Genomic DNA, 19,491 nt, shown 5'->3' with positions numbered 1-19,491 from the left:
TTCTATAAATAGAAATATGCATTATGACAGACTAACTTTTTTCCTGTGGCCAGGGATCTTCAAAGGTAGTGTCAAGAAGCTTGAACTGTTAATTCTTTATTCAAACTAATGTATACTGTGTTGCTATAAAAGAAACTATAGTCAACAAATAAATAAAGCAAACAAATAGATATTGATTTTTCATTCACCTCTCCCTTAAATATTTGCATTTAAAGATCTCATCCCTAGGAATATCCTTTTAGCAATCTCAACCTTGGAAAAAAACTTCAAAGATATCTACATGTGTGTGAATTATCGTTGCTAACAAAATCTAATATCCATGAAGGTAACCATCATTATGTCTGTGATAACATGGTATTGACTTGAATATTTTAAATACCTGATTCTAACTAATAGATATTTAAACTAATGTAGGTGAGATAAAACAAACCAATTAAGTAATACAATCATGAAACGACATGGAGGAAACTTACATGCATATTACTAAGTGAAAGAAGCCAATCTGAAAGGGCTTCATATGTATGATTCCAACAATATGACATTGTGGAAAAGACAAAACTATGAAGACAGCAAAAGGATCAGTGGTTGTCAGGTATTACGGGAGAGGGTAGGATGATTAGCAGAGTACAGATGATTCTTAGAGCTGAGAAACAAATGTGCATAATACTGCAGTGTTTAATACATGTCATTATACATTTGGCAAAACTCATAGAATACACTCTCTGTACTTTCTGTTCAATTTTTCTATGAACCTAAAGTTTATTAATTAAAAATATTAAATTCAGAAAACATGCTACTTAAAAATAATTTTTGAATATTGAACAAATACTACGCAGTAGTTATACAATTAAGAAAGGTATAAAATCATGATGAAACAGCTAATACCCTATAACCACCAAGCAGTCTAAAAAATTTGAATATTTATATTATTTTAAATAATGTATATACTCATTACCCATTCTATGCTATTTCCTTTCTCTTCAAATTTCATCATGGCTTTTCTTTGATTTTATCATGTGTTCATCCATAACTAATATGATATTTATGGTGTGTGTTTTTACTGCATAAATGAAATCACAGTACACGTCTTTTCTTTTTGCCTCTAATAATAGTACTTTCTCTAATGCTTGTTAAGTATATGTGGATATATTATATACACAAGTGAAAAAATCCTTATTTGCTTATCTATATTACACAGATATATCATAACGAGGCTGTTATTGGACATATCTCAGGCCCATTTGTCCTCTGATTCTGAATGGAAGCGGAATTCCCCTCTACCTTGGAATAGGAATGAGAGGCTGATATTGTCTCTTTACAGAATTCCAAGGTGGATAGCTATATCTAAAATGAATATCTTGAGTTCTCCCTTCTGCTCCCTTATGTTAGACAGGGGGAAAATAATGAACATGATCCTGTCATGTGTGCACAGTGAAAGATTCAAACAGTAATGTATATTTAAGTTTTTCATTTAACATTTGGAGTTAATGAATAATGTCAAGGTGCCTTACCGTCCTCTACCTTATATAACTTTTCTGGGGACTCCAAAACTGCCTCTATTCTCAGCGGACTAAACTTACTGGAATAACAATACCTACTTACTGGCCATTGTGGAGTGGATCCTCAAAAAAGTAACATTTTTTAAAATGATTAAACAGTTAAATTGCTACAAAAAGCTTTCATGTATCTTAGTCTTTTTGAGATGCTAGACATTCCTGCAAAATGAAGAAAGGAAAAAGAGTGGGTCTAATCTATCCTCTGAGTGATGTTTAAATTACAAATGACAAAAAAAAAAAAATTACCTCAAACTAACAGAAACAAAATTGATAATATTTCAGTCCCTAGGTAAATCCTTTGATCCAGATGTATTGGTTACTATAAACACCTGAATCATATTCTCATACTTGAAGCTAAATTGGCAGAATGATGAATTTAAAATCACCCACACCAACTCCATCATTGGAATAGGGGAATTAGTTCTTAAGAGAAAATTTACTGAATCTCTGAATTGTCCTCATTTAGAAACTCAGGACCAAGGCTATTACTTATTTTAAGATTAATGTAGTATCCTTATCCTATAACCTAAGTAAATGATGTAAACTATTTTACCCAATTGGATAAGGAATGTGAGGTCATTGTAGCTGAATGTTCTCAGTTTACATTGTTTTGTTTTATAAGTTTTGTTTCTCAGTCCCTAGCAACAACCCTAGTTTGGACTAATTCCCTGTTCCAGGTGCTCTGTTCATTCCTGCTAACAGGAAGATAGTATTAGACTTGATTTTGAATGTTCTCACTCTTGTTCTTTCTGTTACTGATTATGCTGGGCTATTACACCTTGGATTATCTATTATGAATGTATTATTCGTAGAAGTCCATTTCTAGACTGAGAAGTAGAGACAAGGAGATTAACCTAAGCAATTTATTTTTTTAAGAAAGCTTAACTTTGAAAAGACTTTTCAAAATCTTCAAGTCAACATGACTGGCAATTCAACATATCAGGAGTGAGGGTAGAGACTATTTTCTAAGGTGAGAAAGGACACATGTTGCTTTTCCCCTCTTTTTATGCTTATGGACTAATATCTTTGAGAAATATAAATATACCCATGCCGATGCAGCCTTATAAAATTAGGAACAGTCTCACAGACATGTAATTCAGTGCTATCTGCTTGTTGTTAATTAGCCTGGGGAAATGGGATCTGTTGATATAGTTTTTAATGGCCTTTTAAAATGGTTTTGTGGTCTCTGGGTTGTTTAAATAAAGGTCTCTTCACTGACTCACAGTGTCTGATCTTCCCACAGACTATTAATAACAATGCAATATGTCTGATTTATGTCTAACTTCCTTCTGCAATTTAACTAATGATCATCACTTTTTTGGCGCCGTATTTAAGTTTTTGTTACATTCTTCATTATTATATTCTTTAGTAGAATAGTAAAACATTCTTTCTATTCTTTAGTAGAATGTTAGACGTAAATGTTTCGGGAAGAACACACAGCATGAACAAAAGTATGTTGATCTTTTTTTCTTTCTCTCTCTTTGTCACAGTGTCTCTCTCTCTCTTTTTTCACTCACACACACACACACACACACACACACACACACACACTGGGATTTCAAACTTATAGCTGTGTTTTAGGCATTAGAAAACTTCAACAATTTAGGATTTTTTATATACAGAATATAGATCTAAATGTAAAGAACTTTTTCCAAGATTAGTGGCTGTGGACGTAAATTTTCTTCTTCCTTTATAGCATTTTTGTTTCTCTGTTCTTAAAGTAATGAGCTAGTCAGATTTATTCTTCTGCATTTTACCTCCTTATTATTCTATATTCCATAAAAGTACTCCAAAAGACTTGCCATTTGAACCATTCAGTGTGAAGCTTGAAATTGGTTGGATTCAAGGCTCATGACTTCACAGTTATATAACCTAACTTCTGTTGCACTATTTTAAAAAAATGTACTTCATGCATGATTTTAATTATGTGTCACTTTAAATTGTTTTTTCTTGAGGGGATAGGCTTGCTTTATTTATTATTGAGAAACCTGAAAATACCCAAGTTAGATTAGTCACACTTTAATTGCCAGTTGTTTGTTCAAGTCAAAATGGTATTTCATGAAAATGTTGCTGGTTCAGCTCACAATACAAGCACACAACTTCTTTCTTGAGACAGAAGTGCTATATGCAGACTCCTCATTTTGACACAATGAATATTAAAACAATGTTGACTCAGGAATCAATGAAATTACATGAGTAATAATAATATTTTTTTCTGTTTAATAAAATTTCACCAAGACTATATTTTTAAGGGAAACCAGAATTTTTTCCCCTGGGACTGCTTAGGGGTAAGGAATATAATGACTAGTATAACTTTGGTTTCACTGTTTTGGTACTTGCTAAGCTGCCAGCAGTTTTACCCAGCACTGTTTTTGCACCATTAGTGGAAGTGTCAACACAGTAAAAATAAAAATATTGCCTAATATTATAAGGAAAATTATTTTGACCTTGCACCTCCTGAAATTGCCCAGTTGACAAGCAGGGATTTGCAGATTTCATATAAAGAACAACTATCTAGGGAGCTTGGCTCTATCTCTTATTCTGTGGACTTCTGGTAGTTGAATGTTGAATAGCTTTTGTTTTTGCAGTGTTTTGTTTTTTGTTTTTTATTTATTTATTTTTTTGTTGTTGCTGTTCACGGAAGTATCTTGGCATAATAAAACAGAATTTTATTTCTTGCTGATACTTAAGTCTTCTGTGGTAATGGGTGAAACTCCAGAGCAGTTGTTCTGGATTAGGCAGATTTTCTGATCATTTTGTTTGCATAGCATCTTCTCCCAACATAAGCTTTCAAAGAACACTAGGACAAGAGAAAAGAACTCCAGAGGGTCTTGCAATGGCAGATATAGTCTTGACCCAATAGTGACACACGTTATTTCCACCAATTATCCATTGGTTAGAATTGATCATGTGACTCACACCCAACTTCAAAGTCATGGGAAATGCACTAGTCTCATATGCTCAGACAGTCAGGAGAATCAGCTAAGAACACTAAAAGACTCTATTACAACTCATTGTTGATATATATGTTAATTTCTTTAGAGTTTCTTATATACCAAGAATTTTACCAGACATTTTTGGTAAGAAGTTGAAGGAGGCATTTTTCCAGCCTCACTCAAGGGAAATGGAGATAAATAATGTAATAAAATGTGATAAATAATAAGGTAAATGCGTGGCAGTATGTAGTATAAGAGGGGCACAGACAGACAGAACCATTGGCTTTGGCCCCTTGTGGGGGCTGTTAACTCACAAGAACAGTTTCTGTGGACCATGAGAGTTAAATTAGAGGATAGTGAAATAAAGGATTTGGGAAAGTTATAAAGAAAAGATATTTACTGAGTAATTTTAAATGAACCTTGGGGATAATTTGAAGAATTGTGTCAAAGACAATGAAGGCCCATAAGGCTAATGTGTTTAGTCAAGAGAGGGTAGGAATAGCCAAAAGTAATTAAAGTGAGGCCAAAATAAAGCCTGTTTTTTTGCATTGTTGGGCATTGTAGTCTTTGGTGAAATGCCAACTTCCAGATACTAGTCAAATTATTTCTTTAGAATTAAAGAGTGTTTTTTTCCTATTGAATATCTGCTAATGATGCTGGACATGAACTTGAATGTCAAATCTTTGCTTTACTTTGATCATGGATGGGGCATTGTTTGGCAAAGAGACTTGAAGTTTGAACTCTCAACAGAGGCTTTCTGCTGAAAGAGGAGATGTATGCTCCTCTGTCAGGCAAACAACAGAAGGGGTTTTGTGTAATGCCACATAAGCATAAAACTGGCAGATGCCCTTACTTTCAGCAGCTTAAAGTGTTCAGTCTGAACAAAGCATTCATCATTGGGCATACAATGAAGACTTCTAGATGTCAAAGGAAGAGATGGTTGGATGATTAGGATGCCATTTCACCAAACAAAATAGACTGGTTTCATTCACTTTCAGTATAATTGTTCTTTTTTCCTAAATTTCATGATACCATCTCTTCACTTTCAACAAAACAAATAACAAAGCTTTGATTGTAAGCACTGTGTTTAATCATTGTCCAAACAGGAAAAAAAAATAAGTTAATGATTAGTTAAGTACAATTATATCAATAAATAAAGCTTATTTTGCCATTCAAGTAAATTTCAAAGAGAAAACTATCTTTATGAAAATATGTATAAATATTTTTAATACAAAACTGTATAGTATTACTAAAGTTTATGCCTCTGTGACTTTGTACAGTATGTTGAAATTTAAAGTAAACAGAATAAAACTGCAGTGGTTACATTATAATGCCATAATATCTGAATGCTATGGAAATGGGGCAATTATTTCTATGTGTATGTATATGTTTGTGTGTGTATTTATAGGTTTTTATTTATATAGAATAAGAATTTCTATATTCACATTTCCATATGAAACAAACTGTCATTTCTGTCGGAAATGATTCTAAATAAATAATTTCTGATTCTTGATGAATCACCTGTTAACTAAAATATGATGAAGGACTAAAGTTTCTCCGTTTCTCAGGAAAAAATAAATAACTTATGGTCGCTCTAATACTTTTTGAATTCATCTATCTCAACTCTTTATTTTGATTTTTAAGTCTTAAATTATTATATATTTATATGGTGATTTATTTTCTTTGCCTTTTTTAACTCCTGATGAATTAGCATACAACAGTTTATATGCGATTTTTAATTGAAAATGCTGACAATGTGACAAATCAAGTAACTCTTACAGAATTTATCCCTGTACAACTCCATCATAGATGTTGCTGTTGTTTTTAGTAACCCCAAGGTATTGCAAAGCTTGATATTTCTAGAATCACACAATATGTGATAAGACTCAGTGTAATCTTGTACTTACTAACACTTTAACCTCAGATAAGTTACCTAACTCTGATGCATACAGTGGCATAGGCTGACAAAGATTATATGATTCATTGCATATAAATATTTCAAAAGGTACAGACATAACTTAAGCATTCAAAAAATCATAGTTATTAGCTTTCCTTTTAGTATCGTCTTTGAAACTGAAAACAGGCTTAAGGATATGACAATGAGCATGTAAAGATATATAATGGGAATGCATGAAAAATTTAGAATAAAAACATATTTGTATGAATGTGAGCATTTATAATGTTCACTCCTAAAACATTGTTCGCATGATAGGAAAATAGTAATAATAATGATAATAATAATAATAAAAGTGCATACTCAATGAAGGAAAAGGATAAGAAAGAAAAGAGCAGACAAAAGCACAGTAATTGTTTCAGTAAGAACATAAATATGAGGCCGGGCGCGGTGGCTCACGCCTGTAATCCTAGCACTCTGGGAGGCTGAGGCGGGTGGATCGCTCAAGGTCAGGAGTTCGAGACCAGCCTTAGCAAGAGTGAGACCCCGTCTCTACCAAAAATAGAGAGAAATTATCTGGCCAACTGAAATATATATATAGAAAAAATTAGCTGGGCATGGTGGCGCATGCCTGTAGTCCTAGCTACTCGGGAGGCTGAGGCAGGAGGATCGCTTGAGCCCAGGAGTTTGGGGTTGCTGAGAGCTAGGCTGACGCCACGGTACTCACTGCTCACTGTAGCCCAGGCAACAAAGTAAGACTCTGTCTCAAAAAAAAAAAAAAAAAAGGAACATAAATATGAAAGCTATGTGCTTGCACAAAACCATAACAATCAGAAGCAAGACAATTCTCCAGAATTCTAAGAAGACATGAAACTCTGAGATACCAGAATTGTGAATATTGAGATGAATGTGGGGGTTGGAATAAAACTGTGGATGCTGGAGGACTTAGTCTTCTGAATTACCTCCCTAACCAACGCGGATGATCTCCTCCTCCCCTAAGACCTAATACATATTCCACTGCAGTCTCAAATCCCCAAGCTGCAGACTGGTCCAGGTCCGTGGTCTGCTAGGGACCAGGCAACAGAGCTTCGCATCCCCCACACTGGCATCCGTGGAAAAATTGTCTTCCATGAAAATGGTCCCTGGTGCCAAAGTTTGGGGACCACTGTGTGATAAACCTGAGAGACAATAGATTTAGATATGAGTAAGCAAAATGATTGAGTTTCTATGCTAAACTGAAGTCTACTCCTTAACAGCAAGAAACAGAGCAGTCTTCTCCAAATTCTAATCCCAGATTATTGGCAATAAATTGTACACAGCCAAAGAAAAGTCACACTTTTTTTTTCTTAAAAAACTGAAATTTCCCGGAAAAATAAATAAACCTGTACATTTGGAGATGTTATAATGGGAAAAAAATTAAGTTTGTTTTTTAACCTAATCATTCATAGGGCATAGTCCTTCTCAGATAGCTAACAATAGGCTATTAAATTCTTTTTTTAAAACAAAATCAGAAAAGTAAAGATCAATAAGCATTCAGGAATTGAATAGTCCAGTGGTTTAGGAAAATTAAGATGTGTGCATGTATGCATGTATATATGTGTGTATACATTTATTATTGTTGGTGGTGGTGGTAGTAGTAGTACTATAGCCTTTGGAAAGTTTACTCTGGGTGTAGACTCCCAGAGCCACTCAATATCAAAGTTGATGAAAGCTCCAGCATCTTACGACTGCATCACCTGTACATACATGCTTTTTAGTTAACTGGTTGAGAAATGACATCATAAAAGGTTTTACATCAGCAAGTAAATGCTCAGAAGCAAAGGGAAAACAAACCAGTATTCACCACAACTCATTGGACAGAATAGATCGTATAGTGCCATGCGTCTTCAAAGAGAATGAGAAAGTAGCATCTTTCCATTTATGTGGAATATAAAGAAAACTGGATATGGTTAATCATTTGAAGTTTCATGGAATCTTTTAAATATTAATATGATAGTAACAACTAAGAGATATAAAAAATACAATTCTTGTTTGTTGTAATTGTGACAACAGAAAATAAATTCAGTTGTGAAAATGGGAAGTACAAATGTGAAGATATCCCAAATTGCAAAAAAAAAAAAAAAAAAAAGCCACTACAAAGGTTACTATAAGAAATGACATGTAGGAATTATAAATTTCAGAAAGAAATAGCAAAAATAGAATATGTCATATTATCAAAGAAATAATACATGAAACTACCTCTCTGGACTGACCAGGCTAATTTGTAGTAATGTTTAGTGACTAGAAAAACACACCAAGATATTTCATTGTAAAATATTAGACCAGTTACTTCCACAGAGGAAAAATCATTTTTAAATTAATTAAAATAAAAATAAAAGTCATTAGAATTCTCACATGTAGCATCAAATTAGAGAAAATGATTGAATTATGTCCTCAAACTTCTGAGAAAAAATGTTTTTGAAATTATTAAGCTATTATTAATATCCTTTGTAAAATAAGGACACTTATTGAATGAAGGAAAAAATTAAAAATTACTCACCTTATCCCTCCTGCTAGGATGCTACTAGATCTTTAGCAGAATAGGAAATTCATTCTTCTAAAGAGGTAGAGATATTATCAAGAAAGAATAGAAAATCCTGTAGTATAAAAATGAGGCCTCAGTGAAATTCTGTGCACAAGGTAGAGTAAAAACAATCTGGCTGGGAGAAATGGACTAGTAAACTAATGAAGGAAAGTCTTCAACATTAAAAACAACAGAAAAAAAAAATCCAAACAATTGGCAGGAAGATCAGGGAAACTTATATAGAGTATTTAGAACTGTATTTTTCCAGTCAGAAACAAACAAATATTAAAAACATATAAATGGACTATGTATAATATTATAAATATCATTATCCTTAACAGTTCAGTCAAAGAAAACAGTTTAGTTGAATTTGTATTTTGGTGACTGGCATTAATATTTCTTACTAAATCTCAAAGTAATAGTGAAAAAGTGAGATTTTGTGGGGGAGAGTGTTTTAGACTTTGCCTTATTTGTTTTTGTCTTGAGATCATTCTTCGGGAGGAGAAATTTTAAAAAAAAAGTTAATCTGTTAAATTGAACAAGGAAAATGAGTACTATTGTTTCAAATTCAAACATGTTAAATCCCTCCAAACAGATATAAAAATTGGTAACATAAAGAGAAGATATTTATATTTGATGTGTATAAATTAGTAAAAATGAACTCTGTGTACAAAGTGTTATTAATACTAATGGACTTTTCTTGAAAATATTCCTCTATATACATGACCAGGATAAATGTTGAATTGCAAATACTAAATATAATGGCAAACTTTACATTCTTTAAGTTGTACACTTGTTGCAAATATAAACTTTCTCAGCTATACAAAATCATATTAAAGCTTTCAATTCACCTTCCTGTACTATTATGATTGTGTCTACCCTGGTTTGAATAGAAAAAGGTAAGTGTTCGGGGGAAAAAAAAAATTAGGATTGGTTTTAACTAGTTGGCTGTGGTCATAGTTAGTCATGGCCAAACCTCTCAACTACAGATAGAATTGGTTCAACTGTTATCAAGAAGCAAAATCTAAGATGGACTTACTCTTGATAAAAATGATAAGCACTTCAATAATTAGCAAAATTAGTTTCCAACAATTTGCATCAAAATTCCAGATATTGCAGAAAATAATGTGTCAGTTGGATCTCTTTATGTGGAAACATCATATAATTGGATAAGTTTCTAGGAGAGATAACTTAATAGCAATTGTTGGGTGGAAATCACACTATGTTTAATTTGGGAGGAACAACAATTAACCATGACCTTGCTAAAATACACTCATTCTGTATACTGCAGAGTCTTGTTAATAAGGCATTGCTTTTAGCTTTATTGTCATTTTAAATCAGAATGTCATTGTCCACCACTCAGTGTTTTCAACAATTCATTTTCAAAAGTATTTTAATCACACCAAACCAAGAAAACTATTACCTATGACTGAAAAATCTGTTCAAATATTCTATTGTTGCCAAATTTGTGCAAGTCTTTTCTCTAATATTATTTTCTTATGTGAAGAAAGTTAAGTTGTTGGCAAAGCAAATAAATAAAGAAAAGAAAAAGGAAAGCCTATCTTTTCATTTTTAATATCCCCTTAATTGATAAAAGCACTAAAAGTGCATATAAACATAAGAATTGGTATACGAAAATTGTGTTCTGATTCTATTCTAGAGGAACAGATTTTGGGAAATGATGAAAAAGTTCAGAGTAGTGAAATGTTTTTGTTGAATTGCTATTTCAGTAAGGTACGAATAATCCATTTTTAGAAGTTAGAGATTTGATAGTATACAAGAACAAAAAATTCAGTTAATCATTGTAATATACTGTAAATATTTGCATATTTGATGAGTAATAGATTATTGCCTCATTAGAACTTAAACAAAATGGACTTAGCTCACCTTCTCTAAAGTTATTAACATTTATTTGAAAAATGAGCATCGAGAAGAAATTTATTCTATTTTCATTGTTTTCACAAAGTAATTCAACCTGGTTACTGAAAAAAAGACACGTTTTTAGAATTTAGAAGTGATTATTTTAAAAAAAGATGAAATGAAAGAAATATGTTTATTTGCATATGCCAAAAATATAAAAAATAAAAAAGGAACACCACATTCCTTTAATTTTTGAAAATGGTATTGAGTATATAAAATATTTAGTTTGAATTTTAACAGGCTTGTTCCACTTAGATGTATTATAACTGTTAAATTTACAAGTGACATGAAATAAGTGCTGAATTTTGCAATAAAAATATCGCTTATATAAAATAAGAGCATTCTTATAAATGACAAACTTTCATATTCTTTGAGAAAACTGATCTTAAGATTATGCTCATTTAGGAATGTGTTCATTATATACTAGAAGAGATGTTTTTGCCCTGCACTCTTCCCATTACAATTCCACATGGCATCATATTATGGAAATACAATACAATTTTTTCAGGTTGCTATTATGGTGTTGATATCCATATCAAAGCCTGCTTCCCTAATTTTCTTTTCCTGATAAGACTCAGACTTATTTTTGAGAAAAAGTGCTGATCAAATGCTGATACTATAATAATGCCATATTATCTCAGTCATCAGGAAAGGAAAATTGTTTCGGAAATATAATGAGACAGTATCACTTATTTCCTGCCTAGCTCCATTTTTAAAGAAAATTGTTCTCACCATATTTTTACAATGTCAAGTCTTGTGATGTAAAATTTCTCACTAAATTCCATGGGTCTATAAAATATCTTTTATTGTAAGTCTCCAATATCTATAGAAACATGAATAGTTAAAAACTATGGCTATTGATTTTAAATCACATGATTATATATTTTTAAGCGAACATATTAAAAATGGCAAACAAATGCAAATAGGCAGAATATAACTTTTTATATAAATTTAAATATATGTTTTTCTCTTTTAACTAAATTTAATCCTCCAGGCAGTCTCAAGCATGCAGGATAAATATACCCCTCAATAAAATGGCTATTAAACTGGATATAGTTTGTCCTAATTTTAATATAAATGATTTTTAGTACCGTTCATCCATTAGTAGGCTTCAATGGGTTTATGTAACATATTTCCAAGAGGTTAAGGCCCTGTTGAAAGCATGATGTAGAAAAATAAGATGTGCTTTGCCTGGCCCTTTGTATGTGTATCATTTTAAATTCATTACCATAGCCATCCTGTTGCATTTGAGGTTTTGGAACTGGTTTTGCCTATAAGTCAAGCAGAATACAATAAGCAGCCTATAATCACAATATATAAACAAAACAGAAGGAGCATTAGTTGTTACTGGAACTGGATATATTTCAATCCAAAAAATGTCTACTTTGAAGAAAACAAACTTGAAAATAATTGACTTTTCTGAACCACAGGATAGCCCTAAATAAAACTGCGGTTTAAGTAATCATTTTCCTCTGTACACTTTTTTGAAAGCCTTAGAGGAGGGGAAAAATGCCATATTTGGCCAGGTAGATTTTAATGTTGCTTGGAAATGCCCTATGAAATATGTGCTACTTTGTTTGACTTATTGAATAGTTTCCCAAATTTAATTTCCCTGTTTGTGATAAACCCACATTTCCTACCTTTCAAAGTGCCAGCCACATTGTGCAAAGTGCACTCAAGAGTGGTGTGAACTTATATGTGAATGATTTTTCCTTTTTTGTCTCTGAGCTCCAAGATTCAACCTTATATTCAGTGCAACTCTAACAACCAGATTTTACCAGAATTCTCCTAGACTAAGCCTACGCGCGCACACACACACACACACACACACGTCTGGGTATTATAAAAATTGAGACTTACTTTTTAAAGAATTCCATAATTTCTTGCTAATGAGGTATTAATTGAACAAATTTTTACTGAGGCAAAAAAATTTGGTAATTTGGTTACTTTCAAAGAATTACCACTTAAGATTGTGTGTGTATGTGTATTTGTATGTGTATAATTTCGAGTAGCAGTGTCACTAATTTTTCAGAGAACATTAGAAGTTAGATTTTACATTTTAACCTTTTTCCTTATGTAGTCATTTTCATTTTGAAGCAAGATATGTTTATTCATTTATCTGTATATCAGTTCTACAGATATTATTTAAGTACTATGTACAAATAAAACTGTATTTGAACACAAAATATAGCATATGATAGTTTTTTCAATAGCAAATTTTGATTTACCAATTAATGCAGAAAATTCCTTTGTCATTTAATAATTCAATAAAATATTGAGGATAATATTCAACTCACTGTAATAGAAAATGGCCAAAATAATTGTAAATGAAGAACATAAACTACTGTCATAAATTCCATGTTTATTAGTTCCTTTCTTTTCTTAAAAAATGTATTGCATATCTGTGTATACCTAGATAATATTAGTTATTTCTAAAATTTGTAAGTGGATATTTTATGGTTCATAGTACTCATTTTTGTAAGTATGAGCCACACCTCTCATTTGTGATCTGGTGACCAGGGAGATGGTCCATAGGATTTTGTGTTTTCACTTTTTTTTATGTTAAAAAGGGTGCAAATTATTCTATAATAGTCAAACCTTAATCTGTACCTCTACTACCTGCCTACCTACCTACTTATGTATCACTTATTTATCTTCCTCCAGGACTGGTTCCAGCAAGTTTATGATAAATGGTCATATAAAAATCATTGTGTAAATGTTACAAAATTTATTTTTCATTTTATTCTCAATGACCCTTTGTTTGTTTCTTTTTTTTGTTTTTATAACCATACTGCTATGCACATTTTCTACATGTAGCTCCAACATGTGGACCAGGGTTTCTCTTTCATTTATGTTTAGGAGTTGAATTGGTGAGTCACAGATTATACAAACTGGATATTCAATATTACAAGGAATGCTACATTTTTCTGAAAAAGTGATATCAGTTTGAATATCCACCAGAAGTTTACAGGAGAACCTATTTAGTCTCCAAAATTGGGTGTTGCAAATGTATTAAATCTTGTAATTTTATGTGATGAAATTCCATAGACAGAAATTTAATTTATATAAAAATGCAAAGATATATTAATTTTCAAAAACAAGTTGTATAAAATTTTCTAAAGATGTAAAACACATTATAAAATATCTTTTATGTTTCCATATGTGTATTTATACATATTATCACACATGAAATCACTGGGTAGTAATTATTGGCCTTAAAATTCAGATTATTTCTAGAAAGAAAAGTCTGCTTTTGAAAAAATATCATTAGGAAGATAATTTGCTTTGTCTACATTGATTAAAATTACAAGAATATATTTACATATTTTCATTTAAAACATTTAAAATACAAAATAAGTATACTTTATACTAATAATTATTGATACATATATAATGCAATAAAATTTAATAGCTTGCTAAACATTTAATGCATTCATATTATAGGCAGATATATAAAGCTACTAAAATAATTAGCTCCACAGCTTTGCCTCATCTTCCAACACAATTCTGTTTTATAGAACTCATTCACTGAAGGCAATTTTATTTCAAGCTATCCCCAAGAATGTTTTTCATTAAGTTGCAAGACATTATTGTGCTAAAATTAGACAAATTACATGTAACATCAATCCTGAAGTAGCACTGCATGTCAAATGAGATCATGCAATCTTTTGGGGGTAACTGGATTTTCCCTAAAATACTGAAGCTGAAAGTTCACATCAGGTCAGAGTCAATTATCCTTTTTTTCCCATGATAAGAACTCATTTTGAATAATATGTAGTTCATTGTTTATTGTGAGAAATTGCTTTCTGAATTTTTTATAATATTTGCTTATTGAAGAGAAAATCTAAATGTGGAGTTTAAAATCATAAATATTTATTTGAGCATATTATTTTTCTCTATTTTATTAAATATAGAAAGTATAAATATTTTGTGAAAACAAATACTTTATTCAAAATTTAAGTATTTAGGACCAATAAGAAAAAATAGATATTTTGTAAATTCATATTTTTAAAAAATTTTTAAATTATTATGGGTACATAATCTTGTCTATATTTATAGGTTATATGTGATGTTTTGATACAAGCATACAATGTGAATTAATCAAATCTGGGTAATTGATATTTTTGTGTTACATATTCTAGTCACTTATCTATGTGTTTTTTTGTTGTTTTTTAACCACTATAAGATTCAAATCAAGTTTTCTAGATATATTTAGTGTAACAGCTAAAGAAAAATATTTTCTTTCTGTTATAGCTATTGTTAGACACTTAATAAAGAAATAAGATGTTCATGCCCAGGGAAGAAAATGTACCGAGAGCTGTTTCTGAGTTGAAAAATTCAAACTTCCAAATAATATATTTGACTTTAATAATGAAAAGAATATACAAAAATGAAATTCCAGGAAAATAAAAACTTCTAAATCAGATGACTTTAGGACTCTTCCACTCAAACATCCTTCTTACTTATTACATTTGAGGGGAATGAATGGAGAAAGGTTTGTTGATTGACTGAAGATGAACAAAAGGATAGTAGAAAAGGTAAAACTGTGAATTCATTTAAAATTTAGCACTTTTGAACAATGAAAAATGTTGAGCAATAGCATGAGATTCTATATTGGTAGTAACTGAATTTTTTGGCACCAGAATTATGCATCCTGAAGCTCTGTGTAAAGGTGAGGTGAAGTTGAGAATAAACATCTTGCATCAGACAGGTTTTTGTGATAGGTGTCCTCAAACATTCTTCCAACATTAGCAACATTTTGTGTGGAGGGCAGGTGAGGTAGAGACCATCAAGAAAGGTAGGAGCTAACACTGGAAATGAAGAGTAGTGTTATAATAACTAATTTATTCTGTTAATACTTTTAGTGTTATTTATCAAAGTGTCATTCTACTCTTGGTTGAGTTTATAGCTTGACTAATCCTGTCAAGACCTCATCATCCAGTGCTCAGAGCCATGTAGAGACAGATTATACATATAGCATTTCATTTAAAAAATTACCACATATCACATGTACTGAGGAGCTATGTTAATTGTTCTTCCACTTGCACCCATTTTTTTCATGGCACCCAATAAATCACCCCTCGAATCTAGCAGGAACATGTCCATCCCCATCTATCCCTACAGGCACTGAATCTTTGCCAGACTGACTGCGTGCAATCTCTTGCTCATCTCCAGACACAAAGACATAGAGACAGAATGGGATGTTTAGTGGCCTAACGACATGAAAGAAAAATCTCTGAAAGTGTCTATATCTGAACAGGACTAAATGAGAACAACTTACTCTGCCATCTCTCCATCACAAGATGTCACACAATATGGCCCTTAATGTAATTATTAAATGCCCAACATTGGTTCTTCTATTAATAGTTGAATGTGCTTGAAAACCACCCAGACATTTTCTTTAAACAAGTTCTCATCTTATTGCCAATAATTCTGATAGTGTAGGTTTGAGTTAGGGCCCCAGGTTATTGCAATATAGTCCTCTCATAATATGGGTTTTGGAGAAAAATATGCTATTTAGTGTATTATAAGTACTATACTATGTACTTTAAATATGTTTATGATTTCATGATTATCTTCCTTTAAAAAACACTGTTCAGAATGTTTGAACCAGGGATATATTCTGTAATTCAGCAATTATATTAACAGATTAAGAAAATGTTGCTGCATGGTATACACAATGGCTAGGTTTAGGGAAAAGAAAAATTCTTTGAGACAATTCAAGCTATTAGGGCATTACATATGAAATGTCTGATTTTGAATCAAAAGTGTAGTTTATTATATCTCAAGCAAGAAGCAGTACAAAGAATCAAAGTATGTGCCCAAACTATCAACACAGCTTTGCCATCTGAACAGTAGCTTGCTTATGCCAGCAGTGAAGAAATCTAGAGAGTGAGTGGGAATGAAATCGCAAAAGGCATTTTCCACAGTTTGTTAAGAACTGAATATTTTTCCTTGAGAGAAGTGTTCCAAAGACTGGAAGAAATGGTAGTCAGTTGGTGCAAGGTCTGGTGAATACAGTGGATGACAGAGAGTTTCCAAGTCCTGTTTCTGTAGTTTGAGCAGCGTCGTTTGTGTGATACGTGGTTGAGCCTTGCCTTGCAAGGGGATTGGCTTGTCTCTATTGACCAATCCTGGCTGCTTAACCACAAGCATCCTCATAATTTTGTCAAATTGGTTTCAGTAGACATCTGCTCTAATCAACTGATCAGGGTTCATGAAGCTGTAGTGGATAATACCAGCGCTGGACCACCAAACAGACACCATTAGATTTTTTTGAAGAATATTTGGTTTTGGACTGTGTTTCGGCATTTCATCATTATCGAACCATTGTGCTGAATGCTTGTGATTGCCACAAAGAATCCATTTTTAATTACACATAACAATAGGGTGTAGAAATGGTTCGCCTTTATGTCGTGACAGCAAAAAAAGGCAAACTTTGAAACAATTTCTCTTCTAATGCTCATTTAATTCATGTACCCATCTATCCTGCTTCTTTACCTTGCTGATTTGTTTCAAATGGTCTAATAATGTTGAAATAGTAACATCAAACCTTGCTGGTAATTCATGTGTGGTTGAGATGGATTTGCTTCCACTACAGCTTTCAGCTCATCATTATCCACCTTGGCCTCAAGTCGCCCACATGGTTCATTTTCGAGGTTAAAAGCACCCAGAACTGAGCTTTTCAAACCATTGACATACTGTGCATTCATTGGCCACATCCTTCCCAAACACTTTGTTGATATTTTGAGCTGTCTGCACTGCATTTGTTCCATGACAAAACTCATATTCAAAAATAACACAAATTTTTTACTTATCCATGTTTCACAAAAATTGCTCTAGAAAACATTTGCAAGATAATCACAAGCCCAGATGTGCATTTGCAATACTGAGGATGTACCTTCACAATAAAAATAAAACAAGAAGTGTCAAAGTGAAATGTCAGTGATATCAACTGTCAAACTTAGTACGTGAGGAAATGGGACATTTCATGCTTTATAATCTAAGTATATTTTGTAAAATATGGCTTGTTGTAAAAGTGAAACATTAAACTCACTTTATACTACTTTTCTAGTGTTTCCATGGTAAAATTGAGTTTTACAATTTGATTTCAAGAAACTGACAAAGAGGCCAAGAGTCCAAAACCAAGAGCAACTTCTTAAGTGCTAAAATAATAGATATGGTACATTTGGTCAGAAAAGCCCTTGAAAACATTACTATAAAAGCCAATCTTACCTTTGCACAAAAATTCAAAATGCCAACTGCTGCAGGATCCAATTACAGTTAGTGTGTGATTTCAGGGATATTTAAAAGAAAAACCTTTGTCTTCCACCATTATTTTTTAGGCATCATCTCATGGAAAAATTTCTATCTCCAGTTTAATATAAGGAAAGACAATAGTATCTCACTTATTTGAGAAAAGACTAAGTCAAGGAAAAATATATTATCTGTATTTAAAATTAACTTCATGGTAATGTATATACAAGGTAAGTGTTTCAAAAATGTATTAATTTCATATCTTAATTTTTTAAGAGGCACTTTTTTTGCCTTAATTGTCAGCTATGTGTGAAATGATTACAGAGAGATAGTTATGTGTGAGATGATTACAGTGAGATAGCAACTTAATTTCTCAGGTGAAGCACTTTTTTTCTTTTTCAGTCAGTTAATTTTTAATTGTCCAAAAATTTGCATATACTTATTGGGTACTCCCTGATATTTTGAAATATGTATACATTGTGAAATGGCTGAATTAAACTAAAACAACATATGTATAACTTCACACACTTAATTTTTTGTGGTAAGAACACTTAAAATCTATATTTTTAGTGATTTTCAAGAATATAATACATTGTTATTAACTGTAATCAACATGTACAATAGATGTCTTGAACTTACTCTTTCTAACTGAAATTTTGTAACTTTTTAACAACATTTCTCCACTCTTACGACAGTCCCTGGTAACCACCATTCTGCTTTCTACATCTATGAGTTCAACTGTTTTAGATTTCACATATAAGTGAGGTCATACAGTGTTTGTCTTTCTGTGCCTGGCTTATTTCACTTAACCTAATGTCCTCCAGATTCATCCATGTTGTTGCAAGTGACAGGATTTTCTTCTTTTTTACATCTGAATAATATTCCATTGTATGTATCCCATTTTCTTTAACCATTCATCCATTGATGGATACTTAGGGCAAATTTATATCTTGGCTATTGTGAATAACTCTGTAATGAACATGGGAGTACAGATATCTCTTCAACATATTAATTTTATTTTCTTTTGATATATACCCAGTAGTGGGATTGCTGGATCATAATTTTCATTTTAATTTTTAATTTTTTGAGTAACTTCCATACTGTTTCCCATAATGGCTGTGCTGATTTATATTCCTACAAACAATATGAGAGTGTTCCTTTTTCTCCTCATTCTTATCCATACTTACATTTTGTCCTGTTTATAGTAGCTGTATCTCCATTTTTATGCCTTATTTTTGCATATTCTTTGATTAACTAGAAAAGGAAAGCAATTAAATAGAGTGGTTTAGTTATATTTTTAAAATGCTTCTCTTGTAAATGCCTACTTTGATTTTCAAAACAAATTTTTCTTAAGCCTAGTTGAAC

The sequence above is a fragment of the Lemur catta genome, chromosome 13 (assembly GCF_020740605.2).
Source record: "Lemur catta isolate mLemCat1 chromosome 13, mLemCat1.pri, whole genome shotgun sequence".
Taxonomy (NCBI): domain Eukaryota; kingdom Metazoa; phylum Chordata; class Mammalia; order Primates; family Lemuridae; genus Lemur; species Lemur catta.
The sequence above is the reverse complement of the archived record's forward strand: the minus strand, read 5'-3'. Positions refer to the sequence as shown.